Raw genomic sequence first — 14,284 nt, 5'->3', positions numbered from 1 at the left:
GGCTTTAAACAACTGCCCACATCAGTGGCAGCTTTTTTAAGCACTGTGCTTATAATAGTGCTGATGAATGCAGAGCAGTAACAATTTTACAAAATAATACCCACAACTGTCATAATGGTTAAAGCAAAAAGAAATGAATCAGTGAGACCTCATGCACACTCAGATTTTATGCTCATGTGAAAGACTTCATGAAGTTTAATTATTGTGCTGCTACCATTCTTCATTAAGATGCACCTCGTAGTGTGCAAAGTGGGGTTTACTCATTTAGCTCGCACAGGGCCTAGAAACTGGAGATAATATATATAATCTGAGTCTTTCAAAGGGTGAAAGACAAAAGCCTTTATGTGCTGCCCCCTGCTATGACTTAGGAACAGAAAGTTGTGGTTCTTGCTCATAACCCCACACAGTCAACTCTCAGAACTACCATCTCTCTATCAGCTGTCACTTAGAGGTTGCAATGCTCTTGCACAGGGAAACAGGCAGTGATGAGGTGGAGAAAGTTCTCCCAGGTTTTTCAGGACTCCTGCTTACTTTCACTCCAAAACCACTCATTTCACTTACATGTTAGCAATTTGAATATCTGTATCTACTAATGGTCATTAAGCAAATGTTTACTCTCTCCCACTTGCTCTAAGATCCACGGTGTGATGCTCCTGTTGGACTTTTTTCACTCAAAGTGACAGCTCCTGTCTCTCAGGGATAGATGACAGACCACAGTCATTTTAACCTGCAACTATCTTACTTTTCAGAACCAGAGCTAGATTTCTGTGACAAACTCGTGTGAGAAACCTTCCAGAAGCTCTAGCAAATTCAGAATTGAGAGGTTTATTTGGAGAGGGTTGGATTATCTATCTTACACACAACTCCAGCTCAGGGGGCTGACCCAGCTCTGTGCTCACAGGCCCAGACTAAGAAGTTTGTAACTGATAAGCTATAGCCTAACTGGTGAGCAAAACAGCCTGCTTAAAATCATGTGTTATGTGTGACAACTTGTTTCAAGAAGAGACTTCTTTTGTCCAATCTTTCTCAGTCATAAGAAAACACTGTACCCTAAGCACAAATAAGGAAAACATCTTGTACCAAATGAGAAAAAAAGTAATTAAAAGAGAAGAAGACACCACATCTACTTAAGGATGAGTGGATGTTTTGCACCCAAATGTCAGGAGTAACATTTCTGCAAGCTCCCTATATCATATTGCACATTAATTCTCTAGAGTGGGAATTATTTACTTGAACTGGAACACTGTGTTGAGGAAGAGGCTGAAATGAGTCTGGAGGGTCAGATAACAGCCTTTCTGCAATTTGAGCTCATTTGGTTTGTTTTCTTCATTAGAACTTACTGCAGTTTGCCTCCTACAGGGTGTCATTGTTCTGTTACTAAACAATACAACAATACTTAATAAACAGTGTTTTGTTTCCTGTGTGTATTTTAATATGCAATGTGAAAACAATGGGATTCTTCGTTTCCCCCACAGCCTTCTAACACCTTGAATTTTGCCTTTATTCCTTAATTCATTGTTCAGGAATGTTGGTACACACAATAAAATCAAATGTGAAAGCAAGTCAGGCAGTATTTGCATCCCTTAAAAAAGAAACCCTGTTAAAAGTAGAAGGCATTCTTCTCTTGAACAACTCCGGTTGGAGCTTATGGTTGACCTCTCTAAGTCTAATTTTGACATCCCTGTTCACCTTTCTGCAATACTTTACTCTTATTCTATGCCCAGGATATACTTAAGAACATGTTTTTAACTTCAGGCACTTGTTTAGTTTCCTTTGATTTCAACGAAATAAAAAACAAAAATTACTAGATTTGAGATAATGTTGAGAAACTTTTTGGAATAGAATCTGACCAGGGAATAAAAGTCTCTTTTGACCTGACATTAGTTTGAACTGAACAATCTGCGCTATCAGTGATCCCAGAGCAGAAAAAATGGAAGAGCTTCAGTTGCACTATCAATTTCTGTTTCTGGGTGTCTCTCAGAACAGTCTTTATTAAAACATGTTTGTCTTTGGAGACCAATACAGACTTGTGTTCAAATTAGGCACAATTTGAAAGCAATTTTTTGGAAAGCAAAGCACAAAGTACAGGAAGTACTTAGAATTACATTAAGAAGTAAGTATATGTCCTCAAATAAAATCAATTTGAACTGTTCTGCAGTTATACAAATAACATCCACCTCCAGAGCCATCAGTTTTGTAGTCATCAATCTTGCAGGTGGAGCTCTTCACCTATAGACAGTACCCTGTGTGAACAGGGCTCTGCACTGGGGCATAACACTGAGCTAAATACATCTTTAGCAAAACATGCAGAGATGATTCTGACATACACTTATGACTACAAGACAAACCACATACTACCATCTGACTGTATTTCAAGTTAGACAGTGATTAACTAGGTTGCCACATCTTATTAAGAATTAATAAGCCATCTTTTCCCCTTCTGCAATATCATTAGTATAACCCTTCAGTGTTAGCACTGTATTGATTATTCAAAATAAAAACAATATAATAATCTAGTAATTAGCCATCATTGTATAATTACTTAACTTTCAATTTTCATAAATTCTGGCCTTAGCTTTCAAAGAGGAGTTTGCCCATCAGACTCAATCAGATGCCTTCTGATTGTATATGCATATGATGGTATATGGTTTCACTAACATAGCAAACATCAGCTCTTGTTTCAGCCAGGTAAAGCTGTTCCCGTAGAAAGCTTTGTCCATCTTCAGGCTAGTGAGCATTAATAACAAATTTTAAAAAAAATAAAACTGAAAATTTAAGTTTTCCCTGAAATTTCTTTTATAAAGGCTCTAAGAAGAACATTCATATTAATAGTTGATTTTCTAACTTCCCTAAAGTCAAAGTTAATGTAATGCCACAGGAAGCACTCTCTCTGTTTCATTAATGATACCAGTTGGCCTGAATCATGTTACAGAGATGCTGCTGGGGAAACCCCCCAGTGTCCAAAATGGCACATGCAATCTTTGACACCAGGATATTTATGTAGTGTGCTGAGGAACAAGATGCTAATTCCTCTGCCTTGGAATGTTTTTCGAAGCCTTTGTCCACAATGGTGGTCTGAGCCCTCTTTCAGCTCAGTGCAAGCACAGTTCTGTTAAAGCTGGAAATATGGCTTAGAGTTTTTGCAAAGCTCTTCCTCCCCCCCTCCCCCCCCCAGTATCTTAAGCACAAATCTACTCAGTACCTTAATTCAGCTAAGAAGAAAACATAGATATTACCCATAACTTGCTGTTATCTAATACTTCTCTACCCTATTATTATGGCTAGCACTCCCAAATGGGTGAAATTATCTCTTATCCTAACCCAGACAGTTGGCTAAAGTACAATTTTTCATGGAACAACCATGCTCAATGGCCTAAATTGTGATACATCTAAATAATTAGGGAAATCAAGTCTCAGTGAAAGTTCCCTTTGAAAAATCTTAAAATTGAGAAGAAGTGGATCAGGGAGGCCTGGTGGACAACAAGTTGGGCATGGATCAGTTGAACATGAAGCAATATGTCCTTGCAGAAAAGAAGACAAACTGAACCCTGAGCTGTTTTAACAAGAACATTGCTTGGAGGTGCAGGGAATTGACCCTTTCCCCCATTTGGCACCTGTGAGATGCCTCTGGAGTACTGTGACCACTTCTCTGGACAAGAAGGGCATTGACATACTGGAGTGAGTTCAGCAAAGGGTCACCAAGATGGTCAGGGAACTGGAGCGTGCCACATAAGAGAAGAGAATGAAGGAGCAGGGCCTGTCCACACCAGAGAAGTGAAGGCTCAGGGCACACCTTAATATTGTCAGATACACAGAAGATGGAGCTAAACTCCTTGGAGGTGCAATAGGACAAGAGGAAATAGATCCCACTAAAGATCCATCAAGTAGAGTCAGTCAAAAACTCATCCTGTTTGTTCGAAAAGACAGTGTTGATTTGAATATGGGAAAGTGTTGTATATACCTAGATGGTACAGAAGAATTGCTCATGAGTCCATTTAATATAAATCAAGGTTAAATTAATATATTAAGCACAATCAGATCTCTAATATTTTGCACATCAGGAGACCAAACATTAATAAATTAAGGGAACTGATATGGAAAGTGAGCAACATCATGGGGTTCTGGTCATATGAAGCCTGGAATATGAATCAAACATGAGGTAGAAAGAATCCTTTCCTGACATACTAGTGTCAGGAAAAAAGAGAAAATATTTTCAAACAACTATGACAAGGAAGAAATTAACGAAGTCTGTATATTACGGGTACTGCAAATACCAGTACCAGTACACTGTATATTAGCTATATTCTCAAACTCCCCTGTATGGGTTTACACATTGAAAAAGCAAAACAGTGGCAAGATCAATGGATTTCAAGTTGTCTCTTAACACAGTACATTGATTTTTTTTCTGACCTCAGTTGAGGCTGAGGAAGGGCTCTTGCTTCACTGCAGAACAAGTTGACTTAAGTTGCTTTTCAAGGTAAATTTCAGGTAAGTAGTCTTTTAAATCTATGGGCTGCTCACTAATTATGTCTTCAGTCCTATAAAACACATAATTGCACATTACTGTATTCAGTAGAAATAGTCAAACATTAATTATGCAAGTGCTTCCAAGTGTTTTCAGGATGAGAATCCATGCCAAAGTCAATTAAGTATAGGGCTCCAAAGTGGTTGGGAAATTATATAGGATAAACAGGCAGAGGATGTTTCTTAAGTGAAGGTGCAATTCTGGATGTCAGACATGGTCAGAAGCTTTGTTGTGATGTATTTAACCTTGCAAGCAAACAGAACTGTTGCTGCAATGTATAATTATGAAAGACAACATGGTCACAATTAAACCTCTAACTAATGTCTATTTACACAATATTCACATCCATCCTGAGGAGCACAGGTTTTTCATTTGTGAATTCCTTTCTTCTGTAGCCTTTCTGTTTTGACCACATTCTTATTGCTAGCAATTGATTTCATACCTCCCATTGCAAAACAAGTATTTTGTTTATGCTTTGTCAATAACAAGTTTCAAGACAGTGATTAATTTATATCAAAAACTGCACAGTGATGACATGTTATGTGGGGTCAAAGTAAGCTCCCTAAATGTGGGCATCTAGTTCAAGAGACCCCTGTGAAACTGCAACACCCAATGTTATGTATTACAAATGGTACAACACAGATCCTGTAAAGAGACCTGAGCTCTTCTGGGGTATAATTGGGTGGCAGATAATAATAGATGTCTCAATTTAGAAAAACAGATCCAATTCCTACTCTCTAAAAACCTTGCTGAGGCTGTTGGATCTTTAGGACAGCATACGTTTATTAGTATGGCAGGTTTTTGGCTTTTTTCAGAGTACTTTGCCAGTATTTCTGTGTTGAGACTGAGCAGCACTTCTGCACTAGGATTTACAGTGACACTGGAAAAGAACTGAGGTTCAGGGAGATTGAGAGCCACATTCAGTTTTCCCAAACTGACTTCAGTCTTTGTGTCCAGCATTTTCAACTGGAAAACCCTACAACTAACCAATTGAAACACTTTGACTTACTGCAATTTGTATGTCCCAAGTTTGGCCTTACACAGCTTTCTCCAGAGTGATCTCCTGGAGCCAACAGAAGCCTTGGATGGAGTCTTAACAGGAAATTTGCCCTGATTGATTTTCAGAAGGCACTTTGAAAGAAGAAAATGAGTCCTCCATAATATATGACCTTGTGCTGTTGTAGTGACTAACAAGTTGCAGTTGTAACCCAAGGAGGCACTCACTAGCAAGGTAAGAATAATTTCAAATTGTCCAAGGGAACATGACTGTCTTCATAATCATAATTCCTTAGATAACTAAATACATGGATATGGACTGTAGGAAGCACTGTTTGGAATAAAATTGTTCACATTTTATATAGGTGCCTAGTTGTGGAGATTCACAGGAAATCATCAAAAGAAGTATTTCATTAAGTCATTCAAGACATGAGATTCATCCTTATGATTTGTTAGGCACAGCCATTTAATCAGAAAAATTACATAATTATGCTCTAATATGTAAAATTAACAAATGGAAGATTCTGTCAATTTGAGCTTTATTGCTTTCTCTAAAATGGACAGGCCAAAGATAGGGCACAATGGGACCAGAAGGCTGGGCATTTACTTTAGTAGGGAAGGCTAAGAGAAGAAAGAAAATTCAAAACTGTACCTGCCAATGAGCACATGATCTGATCTCCAGTGGGGCCTGCAGGAAGTAGAAGGCAGATGGGAAGAAAGCAAGGAAAAAAAAATAAAAATCAAGGCTTGGGCACACAGGAAGACAAGACTGAGAAAGAGTAAATGCAGCGACTGACCAGCAGCCGGGGTGCCAGGCCCTTCTGGATTTTGATCTGCGTTTCAGTGCTGACTCACCCCGTGGCCGCCAACTAAAGGCTCCACCTTTGCATTTCAGTTTCTCACAAGCAGGTCGGTATTTATCTATTAGCCTTATGGACTGTTGTAAAGATAATTAATAAAGGTTTGGAAAGTGCTTTGAAGATGAAAGGCCAAACTCACGGTAGGAGGGCACAGAACTGACTTGCTCATTCCTTTTCAGCAAAACCAGTCCATACTTGGAGAAAGAATTTCTTATTGCCATCTAATCTCTTCCTATTTTCACCTATTATTACAGTCTGTGTTTAACTAATGTTTGATTCAAGTAAATCATATGTGTACAACTATTTATCAACTAAAGTTAATCATGGGCCCAACTGATTGTCAGATTAGATTCCACGACCAAATGATGCATAGAGGGCTGTTATGTATCTACAGAGACATCTGATAAACACTTTTTCAAATAACAACAGCTGGAAAATTATAAAAAAGTGACAAATACATTTAGCATTGGTCATCAGCTCTCTGAAGTTGGGACCATTTTTAAAGTCTGTTTTTCTACCGCAGCATCAAAGTAAATATTGATGGTGGGTGTTTCCTACAGTTTTGTATTATTAAAATATATTTATAAAAATCACCACAAATTGACTTTCCCTAATGATTCCTCTGCTCTAGGCTGAAGTCTTTCAGCACAGCAAATCAGTCTTAGCTGTTAGGCCATTAGTGTTTTATGGGTGTCATAAACAAACTGTAATTTCTAGCCAACCTAATATGCCTGTCTTTAATATGAGTCTATTTGAAGATTTGTGTGTCAGGCTTTATAGATTCAACTATCTATGAAATCGCAACTTGACCTGATTTGGTAATATTGTGTAACAGAGGAAAGCTCAATGGAGAAAGCTCACTAGCCATTCTGAAATAAAGTTTATTTGTAAACTATTCAAACATATTCAAAAATAAATATTTTTGAACTGTATTTTCACTTTGTTGTCAATTAAGATTTGTTGTGTTTGGTCAGGTATTTCCACTGATTTACGTGAATTATCATGATCTATTAGAGTAGTAGAAAAGACAGCTATTCAGTGTGAATTAGAACATGAAATACCAGATATGCCACACCAATCAAGTTGTTGGTCCACATCTGCTTCTATTGTACATAATCAGTCAGTAAAACATATTTTCATTCTAAGGAGAACTAGAAAATCTGTTGAAAGACCAAATATTATTAAATTCTGAGACAAAATTTGCTTTTGTGGCTTAATACTTTTGTAGTTTAGGGCAACCCAGTGAAAAATAATTTATCATCTCTGCAAGATGTTCAGCTGGGAACACAAACTAGTATACACATAGGTTTTATAAAAAAAGACAGCAAGTTGTAATTACATAACAAATAAAATAACAGCTAGTTTAAAAACAAACAGAGGCTGTATCTCCAAACCATAGTACACTAGTTTCCAAGAACACCACATAAAACATTGCTTGAGAAGTTACAGAAAGTGTCATTACATCTAAATATTCACATCTGAATATGAAAGAAAAACAACGTTTTTGTGGCTTGAGTGGGTCAACTGAAAGTTGGATGGAACCACTGATAGTTCCCTGCTTTCTTTCTCCTGATACCAAAATAAAATGATACAGTAGCTTGCTAACCAGTAATCTTGGATTCCTTCTGCCTGGGGCTCTGTCCTTGATGCAGGGGCACCTATAATGCAGCCTCTTATGTCAATCTAGTTCTGGTAGCATTGAGTTGAGCAGAAGTTACACAGCCTGGCTAGAAAACAGGGTACATGCTCAGATAGCCCATGTTGAGGCTTTTTGCTGCCATACCTCCTGGTACAGATATTTAACTAATGCTGCACATACTGGTAACTCCAGGAAAAACATATCAAGAGTATGTCTTGTTTTCCTTTATGCTCTATCAGCAGCTCGGTGGCTGTAGAGTGAGAATCCACTGGTCATAGTCTATTTTTTGTTGTATCAGGGGAGTTTTTTTGTGTCTTTCTAAACAAGTGCATATTTTGTCTTAGTTTCAGGTGCTATAAAGAGAGATATGTTTTCTAAAGTCTCCTGAAATTTGTGGATGAATAGTGTCCTGCCCAGAAAATTCAGAGCACTGTTATATGCAGTCATGTCTTCTTTTATATCCTCCAATTTCCTCATCTATAGAATGAGGATTCTTTTATGTGTTATAGTTAACAGGTCACTAAAAGGTTAAATTCATAAGTGTCAGTCAAGTATTCTGAAAACCTGAAAATGGAGAGAGCATTCAACAAATTGTCTTACTAGTTTCACCACATGCATCCTGCATAGAGTTTAACTCTACAGAGAGGCCAGGGAGCAGGAGACAGGGAACAAAAATGTTATTGTGCCTAGGGTGGTATTAGAACAATGACCATTATAAACTGATGATACTTTATCAACTGAAGGGAACAAAGGGAACAATGGCAGAGGTTTAGCACCCAGTACTCTATCAGTTGTGACATTATAAATCAGAGAGCTCACAAAAAGGAGGCCAGTTCTCTGAACTAATTGTATTTGGTTATTTGTTGAGAATTGGTTTTGTAGGAAATGTGTAGTTCAGTTTACAGATCTGCTGTATTAAAAATGAGACACTCAAAAGGAGAAAAACTAAAGTGAGCTCCCTCGCAGCGGTACCAACCAGGTTCCTTTGTGGCAGGATGCTGAGCACTTCTTAAAATCCAAGGGGAAAGCATGCAGTTTGCAGGATTCAGATGTCATGGTTTCTTCTTTTTGAGGAGAAGTGACACTGTTAATATCTAAAACATATGATTTCACCATCCACAGCACTGAGTGCTCCTCAGGAAACGAAGCAGCTGGACAAATCTTAAGTGTTGGGTAATTCAGACACCATTTATGTGTGTGTGTGTGTGTGTGTGTGTGTGTGTGTGTGTGTGTGTGTGTGTGTGTGTGTCTGTTTATATATAAAAATCTACCTTACAGCATTGGAGCTTATCACGCTGAAAATTACTGACCAGTTAATGCCCATTGTGTCTGATGTTCCAGAGTTCTCCCAAGGAAAGCAGATCCTTGTGTAGTGAGCAAAGAGGGGCTAAGTTTAGACAGACACCACTTTCCCTTCATAGCCCTCTCCCCAGTGCATGCCTTCCAGCTGTGTTTGCCATGTGCTTTCTCATGTGCAACAGCTTTTTGGTGAGCAATCTGCACAAGAACTGTGAGATAAAGTGCAGCCGTTAGAGCAGGGACTGTGTGGCAGGCCAGCAAAGCACGTAACTCCTGCAGGAGCAAAGGCTTATCTGCTGAACAGAGGGGACAAGAGGGAAAGCAGAATGAGCAAAAGCAAAATCTGAAAAGAAATACGCAATTAATTTATTCTAGGTGTTAGAAAAAAATTGAAATTAAAGAAAGGCTGGAGTAAGTGGAGTCAAGTGGCTTGACTGGCCAGGCCAGAAAGCTTTTTTTACTGCAAACAATATGATAAAAGCACGAAAGGCAGGAAAACAGATGAACTGGTCACAAACAATAGTACTGTCAGCATGAAAAGAAGTAAGGAAATCAACTTCAGTAGTTGAACATGCAAAGGAAATCAGACTTCCTGTGAATATAATGAATATGGTGTATCCTGTCCTTGGTCTCTCCTCTCTCCAGTATAACTTCACACAAGTTAAACAGAAGTTCTGTTGCAGCCTTGGGGAAAACTGAGTACAATCTTGGTATCCGAGTCTTTGTCAGATCAGTAAATATGGGAAATGGGGTGTAGGTAGCATTCCCCACAGATACAGGGCATCTAACAGAAGCAGATGTGAGCTGGCTCACTGGAAAGAAGGTCCATGGATTAAAGGAAGATGTTGCAGGTGAGTATCAGGCTACATTGTTGCAGGTTTTATGGGCCTTGTGAGATGTTAGACACCTTCAAGTTTTCCTTGATCTCAAAGATTTGAATACTAGGACAATTTATGTTGGAAAAGAGCTCAGAAGATCTCTTGTCTAATCTCCTGCTCCAAGCAAGGTCAGCAATGAGATCAGGTTACTCAAAGCTTTATCCAGTTAGGTCTTGAAAACTTCCAAGGTTGGAGACTACAAAACCTCCTTGGTCAACCTGCTCCACTGCTCCCCTGTCTGCATCTGCATCTTCTTTTATCTCATCTGAGAAAGTAATTAATGGTTCCAGTTGCCAAATATCTCCTGCATTTGTTCCTGCTTCGTCCTCATTGATAGTGGCACCTTGGAATTGCTGTGGCATTATGACGAAAATAAAAACCAAGGAAGATGATGCTGTGCTATAAACTTAAGCCCCCACCTTTGTTCAGGGGATGGTAAAGCATTACATGATGGCACTGTCATGTTATGAACAGTCTCACAGTTGGTAAATTTAAATTCTGTAGGCTAAAAGGCTCCAGTGTAGTGATTTTAGGAGCACCCACCTGACATCAGTACAAGCTGAAAATATTCTGTCCTCAGAACAAGGATTTCAGTCCCCAGGGATGTTTATGAAGGACAAGAAGCAGCTGTACAAGCATTCCTGCCAAAATAATCAACAAAACAGTACCTAGTAGTAACTGGAGTAAGTGACTATACATTTTGCACCCCGAGAATTGCAGGGAGTCAAAATGAGAGCAACAGCTGTGGAAGAAGTAGTTACATAGCTAGGGAAATAGAAAAGGACAGCAAGATACCCCATGATATGGATTTTTATTCATTTTGAGGTATGCCTGTGTGCCTTCTGAGACAGGGGTCAGGCTGCTCATCACCTCAGCAAATTAAAAATCAGTAACGTCATTCGGGTCCCAAACAAAGCAATGGTACATGTTCTGCCCACTCCTATGCACAGAGGTGTGGCACTCTGGTCTTTCATCAAATCTCTATTTGCAGGAAAACAGCTTGCTAGATAAAACTACTGCCTAGTAAGAGCCTCTCATAATGTGCGCTCTAAACCTGGCTGGGATACCCAAGAAATTTTCTCCAATTAATAATCCTTCCTGTCTGAAGATAATTCTGTGGACACTGCAGTGTGCTCAAGGGCAAAACACTGGTCTGGTTACACCACACTCCCTCCTCAGACATAATGCAGAATTTTCAGTCAGGATATTGCAGCTGTTCCACCGCTGTGCACTGTGGTGTTATGCAATAATTTAGGTCAGGAAACGGAGATTACTTCATACCTTATGCAGAGTGGGTGATGATTTACGAACATTCTCAGAGGTAAAGTTTTATTTTACAATTAAACAATAAGTAAATAAATACATGAATCAACAGCACTAAAGTCAAGCAGGAAGCCTGTTTAATGAGTTTCAAATATGAAGAACTAAAAGTGCAGTCTAACATAAAATGTCAGTAACACATGGAACAAATGAAAAATATTCTCAGTCTGTTCACCTCAATTGCTGAGTTTATCAGAACTATTTCACCTGCTGTTGGATCATACAGAAGATGCTCCACAGACAGTAAGAATTATTTGATCCAAACAGACAGTACAGTCTGTTGGATGAGAAGCAAACTATATAGAATTAAATAGTGAAATGCTGTTAAAATCATTTTCCCATGCATGAGGTCATTTGAAAACAGCTGCCGTCTATTCTACTAATCAGAAAATGATGGCTATTTAGTAAACAAACCCTTGCAAAAAGACCTATTTACTGTCTATATCTGTACTAAAAAGTCTTACTTTTCAAGATTAATTAGTGAGAAAAAAATCAATTGTGTTAATACCTAAGCAGAATTCCTTTTAATTGTATCTCTCAGTAAAAACCCTAGCAAATGGTTCTGTGGAAAACAAACAAACAAAAATGTTCTAATGCTGAAATAACAATGCAGAGAACTTCAGGGAATCTAGTTATTTTTAATTAGTCATACTAATTAGCATTATGAAAGCCTCAAAATTGAAGATGATAACCAAAGCTTAGCATTGCCAGCTATCTATGTTCTGATACAAGACAAGTCTGACTACACTGGCTTTTGTGAAATTGTTTCAGCACTTAACAGCTAGCAGTAGTTGGGTATAGCACAAGATACTGTACTGTTGTGGTGGTGGTGATCTCTTAAAAGGAATATTTGATCCTGCAGTATTTGATCCACTGCACTCATTTAAGAGCCTGACACTCTGGCCTTGCTCTACAACAGCCAGGACTACAGAGCACAACTCAGCAGATGTGCAACTCAGTGTTGCTTTTGCACACACCAATACAAAAGAAGGCTGAGGGGCTTAAATCAACTCCTTTCTGACACCTAAGGAAGAATAAGATTTGGTTCTCCTTATTATACTGTACCCTATGGAAAAAAAAGGCATTAGTGCTCAGAAAATTAGTCTATTTAAAAAAAATAGAGTATTTTAAAACTAGGACTTTCTGTGTCATTGCATTTGACCAACCAATTGTGTGTAACATGAATATTTTCAGTTCTAAATATATTACAACCCCACCACCCATCAGTTCTTTTGCTGTTATAAAATTAAGTGTAGAAGAGGCAACAATCCCTACTATTTGGATGTCTGATATAGTTGTAAATAAATTCTCCCACACATCAAACATACAGTATCAGTGAAGTGTTAGATCAGACAGATAATTACTGTCAACACTCTTAGCAATCATCTTGCCAATCATGTAGCAAGTATTTCCTCATTTGTGCTCTCCACAGGGCTAGGTATGTCAGCAGAATAGATGGTGCAACCTGTCGTTAGAAGCTCTGCTGGGAAGAGGCTGAACACTACAAACCTTCTCTTCCTCCACTCCCTCAAATCACTTCCCTATCTCAGTGTTAGAACACAAAATCTTGACCACCAGTAATCAGCTTTGTCCTCAACATGAGAACATGAGACACACTCCCAACTTTGCAGAGGCTAAAAACTGAATTGTCCAGTAACTAGAGCCAAATCTTCAGCCTTCTTCATCAGCTGTGTGCATGACACAGCCTTGTCAAACAAAAACACCTTCAGTTTTGAAAATCTAGAAGCATCTTGAATAACACTGAATATATTATCAAGATAATATATTGACGTATACATGCCTACCAAGATAACTACTAAGACATTCTGCATAGTTTTGGAATGGGGAAGTGCTCAAAAGAAAACTGCAAACTGCGGTGATCCCAGATGCATACTAAGCACTGATTCATTACATGTGATATGGAAACTGTTCCCTTCACTGTTCTGTTTATGTGTTTCAATTCACCTGAGTTTACTTTTTAATTACTTCTGTAAATTCGAAAAAATATTAGTTGAGATATCCATGATGATTTAAAAATCCTTTTCAAGTCAGCATCTGGCATCCTCAGAGGCCATGAAGCTCAAGAGAAAATTCTGTATCAGTAGGCAAGACAAATCAGAAGCAGACTAAGAGGAGCATCTCCTGAGCTATCAAACTATTTAAAATTCCTCTTGTTCTCCTGGAGTTTTGGGGTTTTTAATTTTTTTTTTGTATTTTTTTAAGTACTTAATATCCCCTAACTTCCTTATTTGTCCTTCTTTGATGCCATACATACTTAAGAAACAGAATTCTGCAATCAAAGAAATGCTACCAATAATAAATAGAATGTCTAAGATTATTACCTAATACAGTATGCTTATGTGCATATATATAAAAACTTGTATTTCTGTACTCACACAGAAACTTGCACACACACAAATTTATAGAAATGAGACATTAAGTTCCATTAGAGCTAATGAAAATCCTCCAGCAGCAAGACTTTCAAGACTGTGCTGCTTATATTCCCTATAAGAAGAATGCAGTCACACAAATAGTTCTTCACCAGCTAAATTTCGCTCCTCTTGCTCTGCAATCAACAGTCATTTGATTCAAGTTATCTACATGAGGAAGGCAGCAGAATTTGGCTTTGTGGACTACTATTAATTTAAACAAGAAAGATGCAGATCATATGCCCAAGTTCTTATATAATATGACAATGAATTAATTACAGTTCAAAATACCAAACATGATAGCAAACAAAAAATAATTCCTTTTTACAATTCTTACT

Source organism: Pithys albifrons, chromosome 8 (assembly GCF_047495875.1).
Source record: "Pithys albifrons albifrons isolate INPA30051 chromosome 8, PitAlb_v1, whole genome shotgun sequence".
In the NCBI taxonomy this organism is placed as follows: Eukaryota; Metazoa; Chordata; class Aves; order Passeriformes; family Thamnophilidae; genus Pithys; species Pithys albifrons.
Note: the sequence above shows the minus strand (reverse complement) of the source record.